Source organism: Mytilus edulis, chromosome 2 (assembly GCF_963676685.1).
Source record: "Mytilus edulis chromosome 2, xbMytEdul2.2, whole genome shotgun sequence".
Classification (NCBI taxonomy): domain Eukaryota; kingdom Metazoa; phylum Mollusca; class Bivalvia; order Mytilida; family Mytilidae; genus Mytilus; species Mytilus edulis.
Genome location: NC_092345.1, coordinates 79,157,271 through 79,168,787, shown reverse-complemented (window position 1 = coordinate 79,168,787; position 11,517 = coordinate 79,157,271). Strand labels below are relative to the sequence as shown.

Genomic DNA, 11,517 nt, shown 5'->3' with positions numbered 1-11,517 from the left:
GAACGAGGAATTAAATTGTTTGTCAAAATGAGTCACTTTAAAACAATAGTCAAAACAAACACAAATCCTATCATTCTTATGAAAGTGGTTCAATCACAAAGTTTTCTTTATAACGGAGCCAGTAAAGAGATCCCATACCAACTGTCAAATCAAACTAGCGATTTAGCACGATCTAGAGAATAAGAGGACAAATTTATCCATTCGTTTGATGTGTTTGAGCTTTTAATTTTTTCATTTGCTTGGGAACTTTCTGTTTTGAATTGTCCTCAGAGTTCGATGTTTTTGTGATTTTACTTTTTTCTAAGTAATAGCTTTACGGCAAACGGTCTCCTGGTAATGATGAGTTTCAGTTGAACAGAAGAATGGAAGGAGATGAGTATCATACCCTCCCCGCACTGCGTATCTATGATGAGTTTATTATAAACTGTTTTAAGTTGAGCGCAACGGATGCGTTCGATATAGATGTAACGCGCAAACCAAATTATAAGCGTGATGTCTTGAAAGGGTTTATTTTTTTTAGACAGTTTCCTAAATCAATTCAGCATGACAAAAGTAATATAAAGACAACAGTAGTGCCACTGTTGAATAGTCATAAATTGATTATGCAAAAGCACATCAGTGTTTCAAACTAAAACCGATGGAACTACAGAACCAATAAATTGCATCAAAAACCAATATCAACATATATAGACACGGACTATTTGGTTGGTTTTATGACAGGAATTCTATACAAATAAGCACAAGAACACTATTACTCAAGTTATTTCACTTGACTGGGCGGAATCTAGCCGGTTCGCTCATAATAAACCAGTCCATCTTAACATAGGTGTTTTAGGATAAACTGATCAATAAAGTGTGCAATCATTGTTTTGTAAATTCATTTGATGACACTGATAGGTGATTAGAAATCAGTAATAATTATAACGGCAATCATCCTTATCACACACATCTTCAAATAGACTGTCCTTATGCAAATTAAAACATAAACTCCGCCCGATCAGTTGAAATAACATTGGTAATACTCACCAATATAAATTTGTTTTATTATAGACGCGTACAAGAAAATGGAATGTTGACGACCCACTGGTTGCCTTGGGTTGTTTTCTGCTCTTTGTTCGGGTTATTGTCTCTTTGGACCCATTCCCCATTTCGATTCTCATACTCAAAATTTTGTAATGGTGTTATTTCAGGTATTTTCTAACCATGACAGGAATATTAAAATGAAATGCTGTTTGTCATGGTGTTATCATTTGTATTTTCTAACCATATCGGTTTTTTTCCTAAACCAAACTTGTGTATAAACCACACAATCCTGTACATAATATAGTTGCATTAAACTAGAACATAATCTAAATGAAATAGAGTTGTAATCTTAACTTTTACATACATATAGAAAATTATAAAAAATTACCTGTAATATAAGGCAAGATCGTGTAGGACCAACTTCAAACACACTTGTCAAAAGTATAATCACAAAAATATTGAACTTCGAGAAAAATTCAAAACGGAAAGCTCCTGATCAAATGACAAAATCGAAAGCTCAAACACATCAAACGAATGGAAAACAGCTCTCATATTCCTGACTTGTAAACAAACATCATAAAACAAAAACTTTGTAGACCACTTTCTGGACTACACTGACAAATAAGACATAATGTGAAATGTTCCGAAAATACAGAATTCAAACTACAAACGATAAGACATGACACAATACTTTACCGTACTTACTAAAGAAACTTCATAACTAATTGAATACATGTTGAAAGACAGAGATTGAACTACAGATTTAAATTGTGTAAGCTTGTGCACAAAATCTGCTGTTTTTTCTATCTTTTCTTGAACTCACAATTACATCAACATTGATTTTGATGTAATTATTGTTACTTAAAAAAGAAGCCGGGGCAAGCTCCATTGCAAAGGATATTTTGATTGCAAATTGGGTCTATCCCAATTTATTTTTAAATGGGAGACCAGTAGGTAATTACATTTTGTGTTTTGAAACGGAATTGGTTTTGATACGTAAAAGATGATAGTTTTTACAAATAATTGAGGAAGTACGGCACCCCCATTGATTCCTTCCATGCCTTCGTCATTTTTCCAGAGATTAATGTTCTTTATATTGTAATCCGCTGTCCGTTTATATAACGATCATGTCGCTGAAGGCCTGACATTCAGCATGAGAATGATCCAATTGACAACACATTTAATTCGTGTATTGTTATACCAACAAATCAATGGTCACCAGTCTCCTTTTCTATTTTATAATATAACGTTTTTTCAAGCCTTAAAAAACGACAATCATGATCGAAATTGCTTTGACATTGTTAAAAGATGACAGAACTCCGTAAGAATGGATGTTCAAAAATAGAAAGATAAATGTCAATCAATCAGTTTATCAACTTCCGAAGCAAGGTTTCGGCTCTCCGGACATTCCCGAAGTCCTGCGTTTAACACCCTTGCCTTCAGCCGTACTCACACCGTGCAAGATCTTGCAGAGATTAAGCATCCGCAGCGCATGCATACATTTTTTCATTAATTGCATAAACATATATTTAAAACATGTTTTTGTATTAACTTTAACGGTTCATTTTTAAACATACGACAATTTGTAGCCGTTTGACCATTCTGTGGAAAGTGCGTACATGCGAACTACTTTGTTTACGTTTTCCAAGTTGGCGGCCGCCAGCGTACAAACCATACAGTATGATTTTTTACTTATATTAAACGATATAACTATTTTAAATCAATGTATATGACAGAATTCAATTGCATAGGTGTCAGGTCTGATCGCTGGTGGACATTAAACAAAATTGCCGTTTCTTGGAAGGAGAAATAACAGAAATTTAAAAAAGGGGGAGGGAGTACTTAAAAAAAAAGGGTATCACACTTTATTTTAGCTGCGGTACCATACTGTGGCATGCATAAATTTATTCTCATAGACAGAAAATAGTGTTTGCTGGATATTAAAGATAGTAGGATTACAGTACGATCACCCCCTCCCCCTCCCCCCCCCCCCCCAAAAAAAGAAAAAAAAACCACTGCATTATCATTATTGTAAGTAAGTAAGTAAATCAGTAATTAAGTAAGTAAAAATTTATTTGGATTCAGCATATTGACAAACAGTACAAACATATGCTCTAATTAGCTTTTCACCGAATATAAAAACATATGCAATAAAAAATAAAACAAGGCATGCGGCATGCAAAATAAATTATAAAAAGCAGCACCAAAAATTAGCTCTAAGCAATAGTATATAGAGTACTGTCGGGTATTTTCGACCAGAGGCAGTTTTCGACCACCAAACATTTCGGGAGCGATTTCATGCACGCGAGGCGTCGTTTCCGCATCCTTTCCGCGTGCAGATCTGCAGAACTAAATATTTGTCATGGAAGGTTAGGTTAGCTGCAATTCACGGAAAGAAATAGTAAGTTATATAATTTGTAACGGTTGTCGTGGAAAATCTCGCCATGATAAAAACAAGTTTTACGTCATGTGTTAAAAAATATCTGTCTTTCAACAAATGATTTCAGTAAAAAACACCTACTGTTCAAGCATGAAAACCTAATGACACTGTTCGCTAAATTCCTGGGAATAAAAATGAACACATAAATGAATAAATCAGACGCATTTTTAAAAATATTTTGCCGATAATCAACTTATATCCCTTTCACACGTATTTCGCCTATTTTCGACCAGTCTTGTATATTTTGTGTTACTATGGACGCTTTGTTTACGTTTTTCAAGGCTACAGTGACGTCACAATATGAATGACGTAACGGGCATCTTGTATAGACAATGTCATAGTCAGAAGGACAATGTTATCGCAATTGGAATGTCGAATACACTGTGATTGTATTTTTTTTTACTAGCTGAAAATAAGAAAATCAAAACTTTATCTGAGCAACAAGATCAAAATGCAGTCTGCTTTTGAAGGATATTTTTTAGTCCAAACTTATTTTTTACCTCCGCGAAATCAAAGCAATTTGTCTACGTGTCAATAGAAAACCCGAAGACGTTTATAAAATACTCCCTAAAAGATGGTGGACGGGAGGGGTTTGACAAGGGGTAGCAATCACCACTTCCCTTCTTTTAATATCAACTTGAGCTAACAATCCCTCCCCTTTACTCCCTGTTCTCATTCCCCTTAACCCGACCCCCTTATTTTACTCCCAGTTACTCCCGATTATCGCCTCCCTATTGGAAGCCGCATGCATGATTAGGAATCAAATGAGCTAGCAAGCAAAGGTTACCTATGAAATTATGGTGTCATTATTTATTTGTACATGTATGTCATGAAAAGAAAAAATCTTCTTCACAGGTTTTGAAAACTTATTATATATTTTTCTCTGTGTCTATAATTTCTAAACAATTAAAACATTTAAAAGCTGGAGTATATATCAGTAACTCAAGAATGTGTCCACTGCTTGAAAGGAAGATAGATAGATAATAGGCTGCAAATACTAATAGTTATGTTCAAATGCCAGAATCATGTATTTTAATTTACAAAAATATACAAGTACAATGCATTATCACCCATTTTTTTTTACTATGTACACAAAATGTACATGTACATTCCATTTATCAGTTGGATCATCTAGCTACTAATCGCTAGTTTACAGAAAACCAGGCATATATAATACTTTTATATTCCACTAACCATATATTATATGATTATATATTTTTATACGACCGCAAAATTTGAAAAAAATTTCGTCGTATATTGCTATCACGTTGGCGTCGTCGTCTGCGTCGTCGTCGTCGTCGTCCGAATACTTTTAGTTTTCGCACTCTAACTTTAGTAAAAGTGAATAGAAATCTATGAAATTTTAACACAAGGTTTATGACCACAAAAGGAAGGTTGGGATTAATTTTGGGAGTTTTGGTCCCAACATTTTAGGAATTAGGGGCCAAAAAGGGCCCAAATAAGCATTTTCTTGGTTTTCGCACTATAACTTTAGTTGAAGTTAATAGAAATCTATGAAATTTTGACACAAGGTTTATGACCACAAAAGAAAGGTTGGGATTGATTTTGGGAGTTTTGGTTCCAACAGTTTAGGAATTAGGGGCCAAAAAAGGGCCCAAATAAGCATTATTCTTGGTTTTTGCACAATAACTTTAGTTTAAGTAAATAGAAATCAATGAAATTTAAACACAATGTTTATGACCACCAAAGGAAGGTTGGTATTGATTTTAAGAGTTTTGGTCCCAATAGTTTAGGAATAAAGGGCCCAAAGGGTCAAAATTAAACTTTGTTTGATTTCATCAAAAATTAAATAATTGGGATTCTTTGATATGCCGAATCTAACTGTGTATGTAGATTCTTAATTTTTGGTCCCGTTTTCAAATTGGTCTACATTAAGGTCCAAAGGGTCCAAAATTAAAATTAGTTTGATTTTAACAAAAATTGAATCCTTGGGGTTCTTTGATATGCTGAATCTAAAAATGTACTTAGATTTTTGATTATTGGCCCAGTTTTCAAGTTGGTCCAAATCGGGGTCCAAAATTAAACTTTGTTTGATTTCATCAAAAAGTGAATAATTGGGGTTCTTTGATATGCCAAATCTAACTGTGTATGTAGATTCTTAATTTTTGGTCTGTTTTAAAATTGGTCTACATTAAAGTCCAAAGGGTCCAAAATTAAACTAATTTTGATTTAAACAAAAATTGAATTCTTGGGCCTCTTTGATATGCTGAATCTAAACATGTACTTAGATTTTTGATTATGGGCCCAGTTTTCAAGTTGGTCCAAATCAGGATCCAAAATTATTATATTAAGTATTGTGCAATAGCAAGAAATTTTCAATTGCACAGTATTCAGCAATAGCAAGAAATCTTCAATTGCACAGTATTGTGCAATAGCAAGAAATCTTCAATTGCACAGTATTGTGCAATAGCAAATATTTTCAATTGCACAGTATTGCACAATAGCAAGAAATATCTAATTGCACAATATTGTGCAATAGCAAGAAATTCCAATTGGATTTCAATTGGAGTTATCTTTCTTTGTCCAGAATAGTAGTTGAATCAACTTAAATCATTGTTTTATACAATATACAATGTATATTCACTTTTACTACCAACTGATAGATTATTAATTTTTGTGTTTTTGTTGAATTTATGCATTTTGCATTGGTGTCCTTGTCTTCAATTTCCCCCCTTTAAGACTTGCATGTGTAGGCTGAAGGTAAAGACACGGAAGAGTGCAGGGGGAATTCATGATCAGTACCCCTCTTTTGTTGACTAGCTATATATTTTAATATATATAGTGCTGATTCTGATGATAGATAATTATTTTTTTAGGTTTCTTATACTAAGTAACTGATTATCAGGACACTGTCATAACATGCGGTGCCAGGACAGGCAGGAGATGTGAGAAGTAGCAGTTTTTAAATTTTATTGCGGGAAATGTTAATTTCAATAGTATTTTATCTTTTGGTAAGTTTTAGATAGTCTTATATATAATAAAATAATTAGAATTTTGAATGTATACATGAGGGTTGGATGGGGTTAAATGATTAAAGAAAAATGCCCTTAAAAAATGAAGATTAGAGAATAACGGGCAAAAAAAAATGAAAATTATAAGAGAAAAAGGGGTTAATTTTTGAAGATTAGAGAAAAAAGGGGTTAGTTTTTTAAAGATTAGAGAAAAAAAAGGGTGAAAACTAAATGTTAACAGAATAACAGACCCCCCCAAATCCAGACCCTCATACATACATACATGTACATATAGAACATAATTTTTTTTTTTTTCAAAAATAGGACAAGTGAATTCATGTTTAAAGTGTAAATTAAGTTTCTAGTTTAAAAAAATAACATTAAATGAAAAAACTAAGGTCATATATAAATGTAAAATACTGCAATCTTTTAAAACAGATAAAATAATGTCAAATGGCAATTTTACACCATGAAATATAGTCCTCATTAAAACTACTTATTTCTGTAATATGCTAGAAATATAGGTAGGGTTAAACTGTGTTATAGTAGTCTCAGGGTCAAATAACTCTACTTTTGTACTTGAATGTCAGTTTGATAGTAAACTAATGTGCAATTTATATGACTGTAAATGAGAAATCAGCTAACTTTGATTATTTTTGTCAAAATAGTCAATATTTAGAGAGTGTGTTCGGAGTTCCAAAAAAAACCATATTCTAAGTATGAAAATAAACAGTTTTTCTAAGACTTGCTGATCTTACTCTTTCATTCATATAATATTACATTCAATTTTGGCAAAAAATGACAAACTATAGCAAATTTATAGCAACTCACCAAAATTTTGATCATATTGTAAATTAGTTCAATACCCTGTTTCATAAAGTTTTCATCATCATGTAAATATTGAAATCTGTCACTAATCATGTGTATTCTTCAAATATCTATAAATTTGTGATTTTTCTTTTTTTGATTTGAAGTTGGAGGGAATTGGAGATTTGAGCCACTATAAACATACATGTATAATATCACTGTACTAGTGTACATGTTTTTTAAGGGGCCAGCTGGACACTGCCTCCTGGTGCGGGAGTTTCTCGCTACATTGAAGACCCATTGGTGGCCTTCAGCTGTTGTCTGCTCTATGGTCTGGTTGTTGTCGCTTTGACACATTCCCCATTTCCTTTCTTAATTTTATGTATAAAATATATCTCTGCATATCTGAAGCCCCAGACTAGTATATTTCTTTTGGACTGGTAAGTTTTTGCAAAACTTTGTTTGAACCACTAAGAAAAATGTCAGAATATTGGTCTTTGGACTAGTAGTTGAGAAAAGATTTTGGTGCAGACTGTATTAGATCACATTTCCTTTATCAAAAGTTTTTTTTCAAGCAGAAAAAAGAATGGGTTGAAGAAAAATTATTGAAAGCTACATTTGTCAAAATTAAATATTTGTGGAAAATTTGCTCTTTTTAGTGGCCTCCTCTCATACATTTTTGTACTTGTTTCTAGCTATAAATTGCACTTATCAAAGACTTAGACAAACGCATGTTTTATTTTACTTAACATATAAATATATAATATATCAGATTTTGAATTATTTCTTCTAGAATGGTGTTTTTCTATGCATTCTGCAAACTAGTTTTCTTTAAACAAAGCTCTAAAATACCTTGTGAAATATAATTTTAGCTTTTAAATTACATTCTGTAGTACATTGTAGTTGCAAAGGGAGATAAGATCAATATGTAATAGCTTCAAAGATATGAAAAAATATATGTTATATTTTACTAGATTTTTGCACATCTCCTGATATGTTCTGAATTTGATCATAGGTATTTTTTTTTATTGTTCATGTATCATTATGAATTGGTTTTTTTCTTATTTTTGTATGGATTATTCTGATCATTCATAAAGTCAAATAGACAATACCAAACTATGATAAAAAATTATATGCAATGCTGTACATATACTATATTAATTAATGATTTTTTCTTCTAGAATTGACATATATGGAACTGTAACAAGGAGAAGCTGACTTGAAAGAAATATACTTAGTATTTTGTATGCTGATAGAGAATGACAGTCACAGACTTTTATTCATGATGTAGTTCAAACAATTATCATACACACAGGAAATAAACATATATAATTTTTACTTGGTTTTTTTTTAAGTCAATCTATGGAGAAGGGTCATAGTCAAAAACTAGTAAATTTTGATGTAAGCCATTACATACATCCATATGGCCTTTACTAATGAGAAATAGTTCTAAGCCTAACATATGTTAATGCACCAGAATACATTTTAAGAATACATAGGCGGATCCAGGGGGGGGGGGGGGGGCTGGGGGGCCGGGCCCCCCCTTTCGTGGGAAAAATTTGGTTGATTATATAGGGAATCATTGAAGCATGACTGGAGTGGGCCCCCTTTACGTGAGTCAGCGCCCCCCCCCCCCCCCCCCTTAGGAAAAGTTCTGGATCCGCCACTGGAATACATGGAAATCTCTATTGAGTTTTAGGTGTTAAGGTCAAACATGAAGAGATTATGAAATTGCATGGTCAATCTTTTTTTGATGATGTGCCATTAATTTATAATTACGATGATAAAGAGTTGAGTCATTTTTTAGCTCACCTGGCCCACAGGACCAAGTGAGCTTTTCTCATCACTTGGCGTCCTTAGTCTTCCGTCATCTGTCGTCCATCTACTTTTACAACAAATCTTCTCCTCTGAAACTACTGGGCCAATTTAACCAAACTTGGCCACAATCATCATTTGTGTATCTAACTTAAAAGAATGTGTCAAGTGACCCGGCCAACCAAAAAAGATGGTGGCCATGGCTAAAATTTGATCATAGGGGTAAAATGTAGATTTTGGCTTACAACTCTGAAACCAAAGCATGTAGAGTAAATCTGACACCGGATCATATTGTTAATCAGGTCAAGATGCATTTGTTCTGAAATTTTCTGATGAATGGGACAACCCATTATTGGGTTGCTGCTCCATAATTGGTAATTTTATGGAAATTTTGCCGTTTTTTGGTTATTATCTTGAATATTGTTATAGATAGAGATGATCTGTTAACAGCAATTATGTTCAGCAAATTTAGACACACAAATATGTCAAGATGACAGAAATGGTCAGTTGACCCCTTAAGGAGTTATTGACCTTTATAGTCATTTTTTTTTAAACTTTTACAAAAATCTTCTCCTCTATAACTACTGATATATAAAAAAAAAAGAAGATGTGGTATAATTGCCAATGAGACAACTATCCACAAGAGACCAAAATGAGACAGAAATTAACAATAAGAGGTAACCGTATGGCCTTCAACAATGAGACAAATTGAACCAACCTTGTCCACAATCATCAATAGGGTATTTATTTTTTTTTAAATGTGTCCGATGACCCTGCCGGTGAACTAAAATGGCTGACATGGCTAAAATTAGTACTTAAGGTAATACGATACCGAATGGCATATCTCCCGATTTCCAAACTTTTTGGCACACATGTTCTTTGAATCGAGATACATCGGAATATGTAATAAAAAATGGGGGTCACCATTTTTGTTTTCTTGGTATTTTCATAGGAAAACGTCAATTTTGGCGACAAATTTACCTAGGTATATAGGGGAAATGCCTTTTTTTCGGCTCAACTTTTTAGATTTTCCAATGGATGGCTATGTTCTTATATACGGAGAAAAACAAAAAACTAACATAATATCCAGAATTGCATACTGAATCCATACACGTATAAAAACTCTTATGTCACCATCCTTATTATCTTGAGTGTTATTATAGATAATACAAATACTACAAATAAGTCAACATGACCAATATGGTCAAGTGACCCCTTATTAAGGAGTTATTGCTCTTTATAGTAAATTTTTAACAATTTTCTCTTCTGGGCCAAATAAAGGCAACAGTAGTATATCGCTGTTCGAAACTCACAAATTGACTGAGAAAGTAAACAAATCCTGGTTACAAACTAAAACTGAGGGAAACGCATCAAATATAAGAGAACACATAACAGAAACACAACATACACATTGTGTAACACACACACAGAAACGAACTATAATATAACAATGGCCATTTTTCTGACTTGGTACAGGACATTTTAAGAAAAAAAAATGTAGGGTTGAACCTGGTTTTGTGGCATGCCAAACAACCTGCTTTAAGGGCAATGCTCATTATAGATAGAGATAATTGTAAGCAGCAGGAATTTTCAGTAAGTTCGTTAGATCTACAAACACATCACCAAAACACAATTTTTGTCATGAATCCATTTGTGTCTCTTGTTTAATATGCACATAGACCACGGTGAGCGACACAGGCTCGTTAGAGTATTTTGTTTAGATGCTATAAGCAACTGGCTAACTATATAGTTTAAATTTGACATTTTGGTGCTTTAATAGCTACTTATGCGGTATGGGTTTTGGTGATTGTTGAAGGCCGTATTGTGACAAATAGCTGTTACTTTCTGTGTCATTTGGTCTCTTTAAGAGTTGACAAAGTGGCAATCATACAACATCTTCCTACTAAGCAATATTGCCGTAAGATATGAACAATCATCTTTGCCATATGTACATAAATTCACCATATGTAGACACTTATTTCATGATAATGGAACACCGTATCGGTGGTCACTTGGTAGCGTGTTTGTCTAGGGGTCGTGTGTTTTTAAATCATGGCTGTCTGGGTCAAACCAAAGACTGTAAAATAGGTGTTTGAGGCTTCTCAACTAAGCACGTAGCATTAAGGGAAAAGAGCAAAGACTGTTCTGCTTGGAGTTGATTGTGTACTAGCACGTTGACAATTAGTCTCAGTATAAGTGTTTAGTACAAATCAAGGTAAATAATCATTTCACATTATTATGTTCTCGTCTTGAATGTTGGACGTTGAGTAACCATATTTTTTTTTTATCATAATGAACAATTGAACAAAACATATGGGACGAGAACTGTCATTTGAGACAGATAATTTGAGATTTTTTGGTTGAACTAGTTTTGATTGATTGATAATAAGTGTTTAACGTCCAGTGATGAATATTACACATATATATCTATGTATATATAAATATGTTCCGGGGCATACG

The 11,517-nt window shown here is 33.2% G+C and overlaps 1 long non-coding RNA gene across 1 annotated transcript; it reads left to right on the top strand.

The window, feature by feature from the left end:
* The first annotated feature begins 3,250 nt into the window (after positions 1 to 3,250).
* LOC139513066 (uncharacterized) lies at positions 3,251 to 8,580 on the top strand. Its single transcript, XR_011662381.1, has 3 exons — positions 3,251 to 3,424; positions 6,301 to 6,435; positions 8,424 to 8,580. It is a non-coding gene; the product is annotated as an uncharacterized lncRNA (long non-coding RNA).
* The last annotated feature ends 2,937 nt before the right edge of the window (positions 8,581 to 11,517 follow it).